This window comes from Elephantulus edwardii, unplaced genomic scaffold (assembly GCF_000299155.1).
Source record: "Elephantulus edwardii isolate Elephantulus edwardi_28Jun2011 unplaced genomic scaffold, EleEdw1.0 scaffold00081, whole genome shotgun sequence".
In the NCBI taxonomy this organism is placed as follows: Eukaryota; Metazoa; Chordata; class Mammalia; order Macroscelidea; family Macroscelididae; genus Elephantulus; species Elephantulus edwardii.
The window spans coordinates 2,334,497-2,340,379 of NW_006399831.1; positions in this window are offsets into that span (position 1 = coordinate 2,334,497).

Consider the following 5,883-nt stretch of genomic DNA (forward strand, 5'->3'; position numbering starts at 1 on the left):
AGATTTGGAGTCTCCATCCAGAAAGATTTACCACCAAATACAAATTACCTCAAAGATAGAATATTTGGTTTTTATGGTTCCTGTCTGAAAGCTTAACAATGAATAATGATGACAGAAGAATTGATGCCTTTGAGCTGGGGTATTGGAGACTAATACTGAATCTACCCTGAACTGTGAAAGAGCAAACATGTACGTCTTGGAAAATGGCAGCCAGAATGCTTCTTGGAGGCAAGGATGACAAAGTTTCAAACTTTGAGAATGTTGCTAGGAAAGACTATTCCTTGGAGAGAGACATCATGGAAAGTGGATAGTCAGCAAAAGAGAGCAAGACCTTGATGAGACGGATTGGTACAGTGACTGCAGCAATGGGCTCAAGTGATTCAGAGATGATGAGAATAGAACAGGACAGGGTTCAAATCTGTTGTTCATAGGGTTGTGATGAGTCATACTCAATGAAACAACACCTAACAAAAACACTGGCATGGCACTGTTAAAAAAGAAAAAGACTTAAGACTTATCTCCAAACAAGATCATAATTACCATTGTAGATTTTAAGAGTCAAGTATATTTTTTGATAGCTGGATACAATTCAATCTGTAGTAGTTAGTGTTTTAAGTTTGTTTTAATTTTGTGGAATAAGATGCAATTTTTAATATTACTAAACTATAATAAAATTCCTTTGGTTTTAATAAACTGGATTAACATGTTCAAGCTGTTTCCATTTATTTCACCCTCAAGCCCATTTGCTGGAAATTCTTGAAAATGTGAGGTTGGAAATGAACATATGTGCCATGTGTGTCCAGACTGTGAGGAAGGGGTGACTCTTTCTAATTAGAAGAACCAAGGCAGGATGAACTAACAAACGGTTGTCTTGCTTTTATACAAAGTTCCAAAAGAAAATTTGGAGAGTCATTATTTCATTGTGTAAATAAAATTACCTCTGTTCTTAAATGTTTATTGTCATCATGATTCATGAAGCTAAAAGCAGCGAATATAACACTGCATTGGAAATAGTGGGTACAAATTTTGTACTCAAAAGTTTTTACTCATTGCAGATTGCTGTTGTGACAGAGGATGCTTTTCTTCTTAAAATTTCTACCAGATTTTGTAATCTAAATCCTGAAAGAGCTCTTAGAGTAGATTGTATGCCTCTGTTGTATTCATAAGCAGATTCTGTGGAGGAGCTGGTCCAGACGCCACTCTACCCCAGCTTTGAGGCAGATGTTACCTCACTTATGGGAAGTAATTCCTCTAATGCACTTCTTCCTGCTGTCACTGGTGGGGAGAGGCTGACAAATGATTAATATGTGACATTATGCAGTGTTTGATCCTAAGATCTGACTACTGAAACCACCCTTCATATACTACCACTACATATGATTGTGTATGTGTGCATGTGTGTGTGTGTACTCATAGTTCAGAGTAGTTGGTTTTTTCCTGAATAAGGGGGACGACAGTGACACTAATGATTAACATGCAGGAGAATTTTTCTTTTACTTGTACACTTTATTGGCAATCCAAATAGATTGCCTTATGGAGCCTAATGTTGATTCAGAAAATTACTTAATGCAGCCATAAAACCAACTTTAAGAAACACACTGGTTTGTCTTCAGGCTAAGCTACATTTTGGAGTATAGAAAGAAAAGCAGAGAATGAGATAACTTCCCCCGCCCCTATTTTGACAGTAAGCTGAATTAATTTGGTTTTCTAAATATGGATTGTGAGGTAAATGACAGCCTAGCCTAGCTTAAGTTTAAATATATAAATTAATATAAAAGAAAATATTTAATATATTTAAACTAATCACTTATTACGCATCAGAGAGTTGGACAGTGACTAAGGAGGCTAGGAAGACAGTTGATGCCTTTGAGCTGTGTGTGGTGCTGGAGAAGAGTATTGAGAATACCATGGACTGCTAGGAAAACAATCAGATTCATCCTGAAAAGGGTTAAACCGGGCGGCTCCCGGGAGGCAAGGATTCTGAGGCTCCGTCTAACATACTTTGGACATGTTGTGAGGAGGGACCAGTCCTTGGAGAGGGACATCATGCTTGGGAGGGTGGAGGGACAGTGCAGGAGAGGAAGACCCTCTATAAGGTGGATTGATTCAGTGACTGGGGTAATGGGGGTAGGTGTGTCGGAGACAGTACGATTGGCCCAGGATAGAGCAGGGTTTAAGGCTGTTGTGCATAGGGTCGCTATGAATCGCAAGCTGCTCGACAGCACATAACAACAACAATATAAAAATAATCTATTTTATGTTTAAACTATATTAAAATTATTTACATTTTATGTACCATTTACCTTTAAGATGTTTTGTATATGTTACAATACCCACTTGCGTATGAAGAAGCTGACGTCTATCCACTAATTCCTTACTTGATTTTACAAAATGTATAAACTTACTAGAGTGTTCTAGGCATGGTACGGAGCACCTGGAACACAACAGAACACAAAACACATACTACAATCTTGTTTTTTCATGAAAATGACTTTCTTCTGGGAGAAGCTTACATCCAAGAGTGAAGGAGAATTTGTCAGGATTACATAGGAGAGCTGGTATTTCAAATTATGCTTTCTTTCTCTTAGTTCAATGTTCTTTTTTCATGTTGTAATAGGGAGTTCTCGGTGGCCTAGTGGCAAGAAGCTGCACTGCAATCCTGAAGGCACGTGGTTGCTCCCTCAGAGAAAGATAGGCAATTTCCTCCCATGCCACTATCTCTGAAAAGGCGCTGGAGGGTCAGCAATGGGTCGGTTCCAACTCTATGGAATACAACAATACTTATGTTGTATATAGGGGAGCTGTGGTGGCGTACTCTGTAGGGAGGCACTTTGCTAACCCGAAAGATGGCCTCTCTCTGGCAGTTTGAATCTCTGCAGAAGAATCTGCAATCTCCTCTCATGCAGTTTACAACTTCAGAAACTCTACTGGAGGGTCAGTTATGAGTTGATTCCAAATCAAAGGTAATCAGGATTGAGTTGACTAAGCATCATTTTTTGTTTTGCATTGTTTACCCTCTTACTTCAGTCAGTAATTTGTGCTATCACAGCAATGTTAAAAGTGTGTGTGTGTGTGTGTGTGTGTGTAAGTATATGTGTGGGGTTTTTTTAAAATCAATGATTTTGTGTGTTTTCTTTCTGTAAGTAAAGATGGTACTCAATGACTGAGGAATGGACAAAAGAACTAATATTCACTGGAAAGCTTCAATAACAAATGCAAATAAAAGAACAAATGTAAAGTAATAGAATCACAGTCTTATTATGCAGAGCAATAGTTAGGACCAAAGTGAGCTGAAAGTAACCTTATATGGGAGGGAAACCAATATTTCTCATAACTGAGATAAAGTTATTGATATCATATTGTCTGACTATAGATATGACGAGATGTTTTAGCAACTGTCCATTCACATTAATTGAAGGCGTAGCTGTTCTGAGTATATTGGAGTAAAGTGACATCTATAGGGCCATGTTAAAGTCAAGGAAAGTATTTCAAGGAAATAAATAAATGAAACAAGAAGTCCCTCCAGAGCCTTCTTGCTGAGTAGATAAGTATTTCTCACAAGACTCACTAGAAAAATGGAAAGTTAAACCACAATGCAACCCAAACCACAAAATGAGACAAGGCAGCGAATTAGAACTGTGTATAGTCACACTCAGCTTCAATCACTTGGGGGGGGGGGAATCCATATGTTTTCACATGAGAGTTACCCAATAACCATTAGAGGCTTCATCAGTATGAAAGAATGGGAAACCTCTGATTTCTAGTGTCCAAAGTATGCTGACTCGTTACTTTCTCTTCATTTTCTTTTTCATTTTGTTTATTACTACAGAAATTTGATATCTTCTGAGGATTTAGTCCTCAACTCCATTTGTCTACTTTTTGTCCTATGTCTGTATCTTTCAATGTTGCTTTTTATCCTTGTTCTGTCATGGAAGAGTTCCTGAAAGCCTTGGAGGCTAACTTGTGCTGAAGGAATATAAGTCAACATCCATTATTTTGTCACCAAGCGTAAAGCAACCGGGAGCCTAGCAAATGACCCGAGCCCAACTGCTCCTTCACACATCTGCAACACCATTGTTTTAAAATATTGCATGATAAATTGGACCACATTGTTAGAATTCTAAGAACTGAAATATGTTCATGTGAGAGTGAAAGAGAGTCTGTCACTCATTCCAGAGAATGCCTGTTCTTGTATTGAGTCCTTTTTATTGCCCATAATATTGGGGCTGGATTCAGAATCCTGTAATGACACATCTGGAGTCTGTTAGTGACCTAGTTACCATACAAAACGCCTCTCTGATTCAATTTGGCTGTGTACTTTGACACCAAGACAAATTATTAAAATATTTAGTGAATTTAATCAAGCTATTTCTGTTTTGACCGGCACACGGATGAGAATTAATTTGTATTGAATTTAATGGTTTTTCTGGTGCCTTGCAAACAGAACTAAGCATTATGCACAGTTCTGCACAGTGCACAGACAAGTGTGATTGTATTTTTCAGTTTTAAGAGCACACTCTAAATGCTTATTCCCAAATGTTCAAGCATAAGTTAGGTCACACTCATAAAGTCAACTGTCTTTTGGGCCAGTTTCATGGCCCAAAAGGCTTAAGAGGAGAGTAACATAATTTAGTATAAGGCATCTCTCTAGAGAGTAAATGTGAAAAATTTAGATTAATCACATTCATGTATATGCATAACTGTGAACCTCTGTTAGGAGCATGTTTTATGACTTATAAGCTGATAATAAAACTTCTAAATAAGCTGCCATTTTGGGGTATAATGTTTATGATGTGAATAAAATTGTAAGTAATCTGAGTAAAAACTTTCTTCTAAATTTCAATAATTAATGTGTACTAGCCCCTATTATAATTGTTACAGTAGGTTAAGTTGTATCATAAGTTGCCATATGATGATTTCAAAAGACACAATCATAAAAATAATGAGATAATTGTTAAGCAGTGGGTGCATGATACAACTATTCATTCTCCATCCGAGCTACAGTACACAGTCCATCCCATCATAAGCTACAATATAGCTGTATTCCCCGGAATATTCATGACCCTTCTTTTGTATCTGCTCCTACTCTTTAAGAAGCGGACTGATTATCAACATCTGAAATAAAATGTCTTTAAGAACTTTACGGACAATGAAAAAAAGAGAGAGTCTATCATTTTAAAGTTTTGCCAATGAAATTGTGTTGTTAATTCTGTTACCATATAATTTTATTACTAATTTTATTGCAATATAGAATTTTTGCAATACATATTGTTCTGTATAATTGTTGTTAAAACCTTAACTGAAAAACTCACAAATGTACTGCAAATTGTAATATCTACTTGCAAGATAACTTTCCTTGAAATTGTAGAAATTTATAAACTATTTGCCAACATCTAGAAATTGGTTCCACCTTTAGTAGAGAAAAATTTGCAAAAATTTCCTTTAAAGCAGTACTCAGCAGATTGTCTAAATACTTCTAAAATTCAACAACACAAATATTTTGAAGAGAACAAATTTAATTTTAACATCATATCTTTTCATGAGAAAAATCAATATATTCACCTCAGCAATAAATGCAATTCTTATTTCTGCTATGAAACAGTATATTTTACTACAACCAGGAGAAGATAAAATAGATAACTGGAGTGAGGTATCTCAGTCACAAAGGAACAAATGCTATATGGTGCCACTGTTGTAGAATGAGGCTGACATCGGGGTCGAGGTAAGACTGAGTAAAACTGGATGAAATATGTTTACGGCATTGAAGTCTATGGGGGAGAGAATAGTTTAAAAGTATTTTGTTTTAGGGCATTATGTTTATCGTAAGAGTACGGAATGAGGGTTACAGAGTGGATTATATTTGGGGTTGGGGGATGTGCGGGG